Source organism: Rhyacophila brunnea, unplaced genomic scaffold (assembly GCF_057557595.1).
Source record: "Rhyacophila brunnea isolate RB1 unplaced genomic scaffold, BYU_Rbru_1.0 scaffold_21, whole genome shotgun sequence".
NCBI lineage: Eukaryota > Metazoa > Arthropoda > Insecta > Trichoptera > Rhyacophilidae > Rhyacophila > Rhyacophila brunnea.
The window spans coordinates 23,894,598-23,906,366 of NW_028232871.1; positions in this window are offsets into that span (position 1 = coordinate 23,894,598).

The window sequence follows — 11,769 nt, forward strand, 5'->3', positions numbered from 1 at the left end:
AACTATTAAAAATATGAATTGTTATTTAAGACGTATCCCATATTTTTCCACATTTAAGCCAGATTTCATTAATTGTATGTTTCCTGCTGCCAATAGACTAGACATGTCGAATTTCAATTTGAACAAACGTATTATATTTGGCTGAAGATACTGATACGATACAAATAAAACATCAACACTTTTTTTTTACTATCGAAAAGAAACCTAAAGAAAGTTAAAATAGTTACATGTGCCTCCAGATGTTTTTTTTTTAAACTAAAATGTTTTATTCCAGCAGTGTGCGAAGGTTAATAAGATAACGTGTATTTTGTGAATAACGATGACGTCACATCGACGTATCGACACGTTGCAGACGAGACTATTTTAATTGTGAGAGCCGGTGTAGGGAGACACTTACACATCAGTTTAAAGCGCAATGATAACATAATATTCCCTTTCTCTCACACCTGCGGCAGGCTTTGGGTGACGCCATGCGAATCAAGTAACGCAATGAGGTTACTGCTCTCTCGTGGTTACTTTGAAAACGACTTTCACGTAAGGCGATTAAGGACATAACAATACGAATATAAAATAAATCTCATAAATGTTGTTTTTAGATATATTTTTATTGTTTCATAGTTATTTGATTGGTTTTCCGATCGGAGTAATGTGAGACGAGAGATTTTCTCTTTGAAAGCTTTTTATTGCGCGATAACAGAGCGACAACACGCTTTATAAAATCTAGCGCCGTGTTTCCAGCGCCGTATATTTATTTATTTAGTCGTTGCCAACAATCTATTTTATTCCATGCCAATATGTAGTAATATGCATTTGCATACTGCATTTTAACCCTCCCGTTACTGTAATGTCACCTTAGGTTACTCAATTTCAGTTAATATATTATACTTCGTCATCTTTATATTTCGGCTACGCCTAGAATCACCAATATAACATCTAATTAAAAATGTATTATATTACAAATGTATAGCATTACTCAGTGAATACATAGAGTCGATAGACATCTGTAAGATTTCATTTACTTGTCATAATTTATAAAAATGTGTTATGACCTGTAGGCTGTAAGAGTGTATAGAAATATTCGTATAATTATAATTAAGTTTCGATGCCTTTTTGATCATTTTATACATAAAACAAAGTAGTAAACAATGATGGTTAAACCTCATTAAACTTATTTATTTTGTCAAAATAGGCAATTATCTTGTACTATATTATACTATAGTATATTGCCAATCTTGTACGGTAATCCAAGGTGACATCACCGAAACGGGCGGAATGTATAGCACCGTAAAGGGAACGTTAAGCTGTATATCAAACAATGAGTCACGGTAAAATCGCAATTACAATACATTTTACCGATAACTTTCATTTTAAATAATCAATACGTATTTAAGAACATTAAAAAAATATTGTTTTTGTTTGAGATCGAGATGACAACTTAAACAATCAATTTCAAAGTCGTTTTTTGAAGTTGTAATCAACATGCACCATTAAAAAATGGGTTAAAAATCTCGGAATCCCGCTTGATATCTTAGTTCTAAAATACCGGAACTTAACCGGAAAATTCGAGATTAGATTGTATTTTTTTAACAAAACATACATGGTTTTATCAACTGAAGAAAGCGGATTTCATAAAAGTATAATTAAATAACTTTCACACTATTAAAAGTATCAAAAAACAGGGCTCGAAATGAACCAGAGCGCCGTTCCTGTTTATGAAATCGGTAAAATTATCGTTCCGTCTTGTGAAAAAAATAATTTGACCGTCTGAGCTAGATAGCCATATAATAGAAAATCTGACCCACTTATTTTTATGAAAAACACATAAAATTTGATAACCACGTAAATATCTTCACAAAACTGTCGAGCGCTACGGTTCGAAAATTTTTCCATTTCGAGCACTGTCGAAAAAAATACATTGTACATAAAACCTAATACTCCATAACACCTAAATCATTAAGTAAGAAATAGATAAGTACTAATTTAACGTTTTGAATATTTCTATGTTTTTGATATAATAGGTAACCCTCGTTCATTCACGATCTCGGCGAGTGCGAATTCGTCATAATCGCGATCGATTTTCAATAAATTTGTTATCCCGCAGTTATTTTGACATGTGCCACGTGTGCGGAATCTTGTGCATACGATCAGATTAGATGATCGTTATCGGAAAATTTTACATAACAATAACTCAAGCAGGGTAAAACTATGTAAATTCTTTCTTGCATCGCGGAGCAAAATTAATATATTTCTTCAGGTCAAAGTTATATTACTTTAATTTTATGTATGACGTTTATTTTGTTATTAATTTTGTTTAGTTTATATTTTAAAAAGCATTTTTACCACGTTTTTATTAGCTCGTATTCTTGTTTGTCCGGTACAGATTTTTTCTTGTGTGTCCAGTATAAATTTTTTCTTGTTTGTCTAAGATTTGTATTGGACGATTGAAGATTTTTAACTAACTTCCCGACTAGCTAGACATTTTAAATTTTAGAATACATCAGAACACGACGACAATGCATTCTTTTAATACTTTTAGCCATTTTTATGCAGAATTGGATTCATTTTCAGTTAATTCTGTTTTGTATGGAAAGTTATTATTGTTGGTTGCTGAGGGGGTCCTAGCAACTAAATTATTAATATATACGTGCGTTACTATGGAAATCAATATGAAATGTCAAAATGACATTTCAGTATTCTGTATTTATTCAGTATTTCTATCAAGTACAATAAAATGTTTTTATTAATACATAGAATTGTCAAGTTTATATGATTCAACAGAAAATTTAAAAACGTGGTGTATAAAAAGTTCTTTTTATCTTGTAATTATTTATATTTAAATTGTTTTGAAATTTATAAATATTAATCCCGCAATCTGAAAATTCTGTCCGGGAAATCTTTAATGACAAATATATTTATGAGAATAATGGTGTCATAAAAGAATAAAAAATAATGTAAATTGATAAGTAGATACGTAAACAACCATATTCGCTCAAAATTGAATATTAATAGTCTTATTTTACGTTGATTAGTTGTCCAACATGTTGTGTCCTCATCCTAGATTTAATACACATTTTAAAAACAATATACACTTTTAATCAACCACGGATTTCGAACCAGCAACCCTCATCTTCGTATTTAAAAAACTAAGATGGCTAGACCAACGCAAGTGCGGTACTTTGAACATATTAATGTAGGTAACTAGGTTCTGAGTAGAATCATTAATTCAATATACCCCAACCAGTCGCATCTGGTTACGCCACTGTGTATATTGGTATTATATAGATATACCAATTCTGAATACTTTTAAAATAATATTATTCGTATGTTTGTTTTTAATTACTAAAATACGAGAGTAAACATATTGTGTAATATTCCAGTGGTTGAAAAATGATAGGGGTGGACGGGTATTCAGAGTTTGACCGATAAATCACAACAAAGGGTACTACCCCATACCACCTCAATTTTACTTCGCTCGCCGGGGTATGAAATATTATATTCCCGTCCCTGGTTCAATGATGTCAAACCTTTTGTAAAAAAAGAATTATTAGGTAAAAGATAATTTTAAAAATTAAAACAAATCACTGTTTCCACTCAAAGACAGAGCATATTGGTCCATTTACTACCTGGGTACTTTTTACCTGGGTCTTTAACCAGTGACGTCCCGTGAGGGTAAGTAGATCATACATTGCTTGGGAGCGGCAAATGAAGGAACGAATACGAATATTATAACGTTTGAGAGCAGTGGCGGATTTCCACGAAGCAGGCGATTTGGTCTATTCGTCAAAAAGTGCTGTCACTTTAGTTAAAAAATAATAAGCATAAAAACTCCTGGATACCTATTATTGTATTCTAATACTCAATGGCGGCTTATCGCACAGAATTTATTTCGTAATAGGGCCTTAGAGTTCCGCGTACTTAAAAATACCGCTGTTGCTTAAAAATGCTTCGTGGAAATCTTATAATCCTCAGTAAATGATAACTAATAAAATAGGTCGGTAGCACAGAATATACCACAGAATAAACAATTAATATAATTCCGATAGGCTATATTCAATACATTATTTTTATGTAGGGTTTTGAATGTGTGAGTATCCTACGAAAATGAAATACGCATTATGCACGTGCAATAGTGTGTGTAATACACCAATATTAAATGAGCGTCAATGCATAAACCGAGAGCAGTTGTCAGTATTCGACGTATGACGTATTCTTGACACGTGTTTAAGTTCATCCCAAATTCTTCCTTACTCGAGATCGGTTACCTGCTACTCCTTACCCGTTAGGTATTTCCCATCAAAATTGAATACAACTTGAGACTAAAAATGAAAGGGGGTGGCATTGTATACCTCCTTTAGGGCGGAACTTAGACTAGGAAGTCTAGGGACGTCACTGCTCTTAACCATTCGTTCGTCATCATATTATGTCTGTAAACTGGTTCCAAATCTACATGATCATCTTCCTCACCATTCATTGTCAAGCACTTATTTCTGCCATGCTTAATTATTATTTCATCAACACACCTTTCTTTACCGTGTCCGGAAACTTGTACGTAAGCAGTTCGCCATATCACACTTCACCGTGAAATATATGTTCGTATATTAAAGACCGTTCATCCTCTTTGGGTCGTATAGTACCGAAATAAAATTCATGTTTAATCGTTACAGCGCGAACGCCACAGCTGTTGTGTCCTGATTAAGGGGCCATTAGATATAATTTTTTCCGACCATGTCCGATCCTGATAGGATCATATGGGCCTCCACAGAGTGGAGGTTTGTATTGACAGATTTTGTTTTTTACGAGAAATGGATGTCAGCCACTTGCTCAACCTATTAGGTCCATACCCTGACACACACAAATTGAAAAACAATATGTGTACTTGCCAGACCCAGGATTCGAACCTGGGACCCACGGCTTTGTAGTCCAACGCTTATGCCGCGCGGCCTCCGTGGGTGTTATAATTATAATTATAAGATATAATTAGCATGTTATTTAAATGCTGTAATTAAAAAGTAATTAAATACTCCACAGTGAATCGGTAAAACACGGTTCTCGTCGATTTAAACTTTATAGGAAGCCAGCAGCAAACAAATTTAAAAAATAACCGATATACCTACTGGGTTATAGATTAGGTTAGGTTTTCATTCTTGAATTCATGAATTTCGCCAAAATCAGCTATAAAAATTGAATTAATGTTCATATTGAATCTAATAAAATTGGAGACCGTATAGCATACGGTCATCTTTTTCCGATAGGATAGCTCACGGCGAACTGTGCCACGGTGAAATGTTTTACGTACAAATTACATGTAACCTTTCTTTACCCGTTTTGGATTTCTACAATGTAGATTCTACATGAATTAATTTGTTCAAAGATGGAGTTCCACAGTTGGTGGTAATAAGATAGCAAAACTCTTATCTCAATTTGTAACAATATTCTGAGATTCCTAACTAATCTTTCTTTTTCAGCAGTTTCAATTCAGCAAATTGCTGAGTGTTACCGACTCCACAGTACACCGACTAGCTTCCGACATTTTTGTTTCAATTTTGAACATGCCGTGGATGAATAATTATGAAATATACGAGTATATAACCATGGAAAACGGTAAGAAAAAATATAATTACATATTATAATATAATTATTAATTTCTACTAGAACAGTATTATAAACATACCTTCCAATACATTAAAACTTATATTGCAAATTGTTGTTATACCTATAATAATTACGCCTCTGGAAATTTATGGGTGAAAAGACTTGAGAAAATTGAATAATATAATAGGGAAAAATTTAATCACAATGTTGCCGATCGCTGCGCCGAGTTGGGACTCCGAGGACTACTAAAGCTTTAAATTGAATTAATTTATCGATAGTGGAAAGATCCCACCGCGGGACAGTGGTAAAAACTATTTTTTTAATAATTTTAAACAGCAATTAACATTAAATTAAAACTAGTGTCATAATTGTTTATTTTTCTTCGAAGAGGTATAAATATGTATCTCCTCATTCGATAAATTTGCAGGCTCCGATGGTCGAGTGGTCCAATGTAACATGGATGGACAGTACCTCCTGGATACCAGACCAGACGATCGGAAGTCGTTTGGCAGGCCTGGACTGCGGTGATTGGACGGTGTCAACGGAGATACTAGAGCGGTCGGCGCAGCATACACCTGGAGGACATTGGCCCAGGATAGGGGAGATACATGCTTTATCGGTGCCTCTCTAGTGATAATGTGATTTTTTTCGGGAGAGAGCGGGGTTAATACAATCTAGCAGTTGCCACTGACTTCCATATTTGCCTCGCCTACTACTTTTTCGAGTACATTCATCATATCCAGACACTAAGCCAGTGATTTCCAAACTAGGAGGCGCGAAAAGTTTAACACAATTAATGTAGCCACATTTATGCAGTTTGCAAATGCATTGTTTATAAAACGGCCGCTAGTTATAAACTACATAAAAACAGTCCTATAAAAGGTTGTTTGCAAACCTGTCTGAAAATATGGATACCAATTTTATAATACCTCACTTCTATACTATTGTGAAGCGCGCTGGCTATCTCGTGAAAAAATGAAATAAAAGGGTCAAATCGAAATGTTGAAATTTGAGACAAATTTCTTTAGGAACGATAATTTTGTTGTTAAACTTGTCTATTTGGTTGAATTAAAAAAAAAATGAGTGAATAAATCAATGCAAGGACCACTAATACATTCACTGATTTAAATAGATAAAGTGAAGACATTCATAAAAAAATTGGAGCTTTGGAAATCAAAATTATAGAAAAATTAAGTTCGCCATGTTTCCACTCTCAAATGATTTCTGCGCCCGATAGGTATATTGGAGCGAACAAAAATCTATTTAGTATGTTCTTGGTTAGTTTGCTAATGCACTTTTCACATTATTTTATATTAAAAAAGTCGCCTGCGGCGCTGCTTTGTTTCAGACCTATTAGACATTTTAAATATGTGGTTGTGCGTTGCAATTTGATGTGATACCTATATGATGATTGATATACTTAAATGATAACTACCGTATATAATTTAGGAAACACTACTTTAGAGCATCACACTGCCTTTAACCTGTAACTATTTGTCAATGAACGATGATGAATTTGAATTGACTACTGTATAAATTGATTGTGCTAATAAGCAAGCACAATCATCGCATGAAAAACAAATTTATTTAAAAATTAATATAATATAAGTAGTAAAGACTTGTTTATTTTTATATATTTTTTTTCATGCGATGAATTACATTGTACATTAAGTACATTGTTGTCTATCTAAAAAAAGTGTCTGTATTATTTTTTAATGAAATAAAGGGGGGGGAGGCGCCAAGATTAGATTTTTTTAAAAGGGAGGCGTAGTAACATAAAATTTGAAAACCACTGCACTAAACAGTAAGGTGCATGGTTGCTACATCAGTCCCGTGCAGCATCGCTTCGGGACAAGAAAGTGTGGCACTAAAATCTTTTCATTCTGACACGTTTATTGCGTCATGGAAGGCGGCCGTGCACAAACCGCGGCTGCATATTATACATGGCGGGTAAAGATGGGGTAACTCAAATCATTACTCCGCACTTAGATTCTAGCGATGAACACTTGGTCTGCAGCTATAATTACGGGTTATAGCGACGTGTTGCATCCACAAGTGGTTATTGAATGCGCGTGGCTTAACAATCATAATTATTAGGATATGTTGTGTCCATTTGTGTCATGCGTACTGTCTTGTCTTGTAGACATGCATCATCAGAATATTAAAGCAAACATTGGATGACTCAGATGATTGCACTAATTCACAAGTATTACAAGTCTACCAATCGCAACCGGCCTTGCGTGTCATAGAATGGTGAAGGAGTGGGACCAACCCGTTCATCTTTAGACTCACAGTGCGGAGTGTCTGGGTATGGGGAATGTACCCGGAAAAGTGCGGGAGTCCACGGTTGATGCGACGAGAAACTATAAATAGTCGGCGGGGTAACTTTGGAAGTCAGTGGCGTCTTCTAGAATTTGTTTACCCCACCCTTTCCTCAGCATTAAAAGTCAATAGTAAATTATTATAGATATTTTTTTTTAAATGGACCCCCCCCTCTAACCATTTTTCTGTACGCGCGCTTGGTTACCGTCACATGATTTTTTTTTTAACTCGTGTGATTTTGTGTTAGTATTTTCACCATAATGTTTATTTTTCTGTAGTCATTGATGAACTTTTACCATATGAATAAAAAATATAGGTTCACATTGACCTCATAAAAATGATCGCTACATTTATATTCTCGGCCCAAAACTGTTCACAATGAGTGATGATGCAAATAATTCATCTCAGTTTCAATTTCAGAGTGGCGACTACACAGCCATCCCCATGCTGGCTGGCCGAGCGGGGGTTGCGCCGTAGATGGGGTGGTACTAATGGCACAGGCGGGGATGCTGCGTGTGCCTCAGTAGGTTGTGGTGCTTCGCGGGTTCGGGAACTCCCGCGCGAAAGCCTCCGGAAATACGAGATAGGCGCGCTATTGTTTGGTAGTTTTACCTATTTTATTTACTAAGTAGTATATATTTTTTTTAAAAAATCGAAAAATTCTTGAATACTTCAACACTGTCATTGAAAATCTTTTCATGCTTTTCACTTTTTTATAATTTTTGACACATTTCTAATATATATTTAATAATATAATTATAATACTTATTAAGAAAAGGTATATTATGCTAGATGTATACATTTTAAAGATATACCTATATCCCTTAATAGGATATATAATAGGATAAGCTGCTATATTAAAATATGTATTATACATATTATATAGCAGTTGCGAAGGGTGGAGGTAGGCTGTTAAGATTCGAAATAGATAGTGCACACTCAAATTTGTCAGTCATACTTATTTGTTTTTATTGAACTAAGAATACAAATTGCAGATGGTGATGGTTAGTTTTTAAAATTCAAGTAAAAACTTCCTAAAGCAAGCCATCCTAGTGGAGGTAGGCTGTGGAAAAATAGTGTATACTTTGTCAGTCATGGTACTTGGGAAGTTGCTCCTGGGACACAAATTTGAAGAGCGCCTAACGTTCGTTACGCCACGGTATATGCCTGCATAATGAGTGTGGAGACGTGGCGGGGGGTGAAGCAAGTCATGGGAATTATTTGTTTTCATCGAATTAATACTCGTAGTAAAAATTACAGATGGTATTGGTGAGTTTTTTTTTTAATTCTTGTTACCCTCCCCTGCGTTACCAAACCATAACAGATAAAAAATATTCTTCTATAAATATCTAAAATTATTTATGATTTAATCGTGTAAATTTAAATGATTTATAGATAGACGAATATTATTTGTCTATTGTCTATTATGGCTTGGTTTACACAGGATTTAATTGAATTTCAAAAACTTACTATCACCATCTGCAATTTGTATTGTTAGTTCAATGAAAACAAATAAGTATGACTGACAAAGTTTGGTGTACACTATTTATGTCGGATCTCAACAGCCTACCTCTACCCTACTACGCCACTGACGTATACTTTTTAATGAACAGTAGAAGTAATATTGTGTGCGAAAGGCATTATCTAAGAATATACCATGATTCAAATATGTGTATCTATTATAGAAGAAAAGGGACTTTTCGATTGAATGCTAAATTATAACCTAAATGTCATTAAAACATAAGAATTCCCAAGTTGTCAGAACTCAATCTTCGTTCGAGTCGAATAAAAAGTAGTGATTTAAAATTGATTTGCAAATGTATAATATAGTTATTTCTTGATAATCTTGTATATAATAAATTCAAATGTGCATCTGTATGGACCTTAGTACTGTTAAACAAGTCAGATTAAATTTATTTCGCCTAATAAACCGTTACTATTCGACTCGATGATGGTTTTATAGTGAAAACGTGTTCCATGGATTGAAAAAAAATCTGTATTTTATTACCAAAACTTTTTATTATATTTATAATGTCTCCAGTCTGTGAATCACGTATCATTATGACTCCTATGATTCAAATTGAAAATCTATACTAATATTGAAATTGCGGTTTCATTTAAACAATAAATATAACTGTGAGTTACAACTATTTTTCTATTGATCAGTGTTTTGACTATTTATTTCCATACGACGTAGGAAAAAGGAAAAGGAAAAAGTGCTTTTTATTAGATATTAACAATGTATACAGCTAAATACACGTTCTATAAAAAGGAAGTAAGTCGCAAATGCCGGATTATTATCTAAATTCAGGTTTTAATTGAGATTAATTAATTTTTAATTTATGCAAAAAAAGCATTTATCCGCAATTTTAATGATTTTTCTGTAATAACTTCTTTAATTATTATTAGATCAAAAATATATTACACCAAATCATCAATCATCATGCACCCAATGTCTGTGCATATTTAAAAAAAAATATTAAACTAAAAACTCTCAAAAAACGTTTTTTGCCTCTCCTGTAAAATTTGTTCAGTGAGGGTTATGTCCTTTTTCCTAAACACGGTCGAATATTAATATGTTTTAAAAAATGTGCGTTTGTTCAGCTATAACTCAAAAAATACAGAACCAATATTTATGAAATTTGCACATTTTTTAGGGTATTTTGTTGGTACCAATTTGCTATCGTTTTATGCCGATCGATACTCACGCACTTGCAACAATTCATAGCGGGCAGGTAAAGCGGTCAGATAGCAGCGGCGGAGTGGTGAGGCACAGGTAAAGGGGCGTACGCCAGATGCAACTGTTGATTGAAAATTTTTGACTGTTTCTTCATTCTAAATATCTGTATATGTCCGTATTTCAAGTGGGCGTAATATTATGTAGAATTAATTCGTTTCATGTAATAATAAAATTAATACATACGTCATGCATTCATCTTGATGTACATAATATTTGCGGTTATAATATAACTCTATCTGGGTATATGTCAAAAATTAAACAAAAGACTGTCTAACAATGCCAAAGATATCAATCATTTTGACTTGCTTTTATAATAAATATCATGAGTCACGGTAAAGCAACTTGGATTAAATTGATTATCGCCATGCATGAGCTCCTGTCAGTCTCTGTCACTCTCCGCCTTGATGAAGGTTTCCTCAACCCTCTTTTATTTCCAACAGTCATTTATCAGGCCCATAGCTGGAGTGAAGGTATTTTCTCTAATTTATAATTATCACTATATTCTAGAAGTGAAGAGAATTTAATGGCTTTAAATGTGAGTAAGTCGGGTATCCAATAATATATTTGAGTAACCGACGATCCAAAGGGTAGTTTCTCATCGCAAATTTTGCTTGAAAAAGGGTTACTAAACCAAGCCATGTTGCACTAATTTGTATGAAAAAAGGTACTAGTAAAGTGTACTTACGTAAAAACTGCTCCAAACATAACAAAAAATTTTCTTTAAAGCATTATTGGAAATAAGTGTAGATATATTATGTTATATTTTCTGCAAATCGTACCTATTTAATATTCACCAGACGCGCTAAAAAAGGGGGGAGGGGTTCGTGTCCGGACCCCCCTAAATAAAATCTATTTAAGTTAATGGAATATTACTCCTTATTCTTCTCATGACTGAGGATCGTGTGCTGGATGATTTTGTTATCGCTTGGCATTCTACGACACGCATGGCTCGTGTCACTCATGAATTGGTGCAATCATCTGAGGCATTCAATGTTTGATATATTATTTCGACGCAACAAACTATAATACAAGACAGCGCGGATAACACAACGGGACATCAATGATTGATAATCACTTTTGGATGCGACACGCTATAGCTCGTATGTGAGCGCATG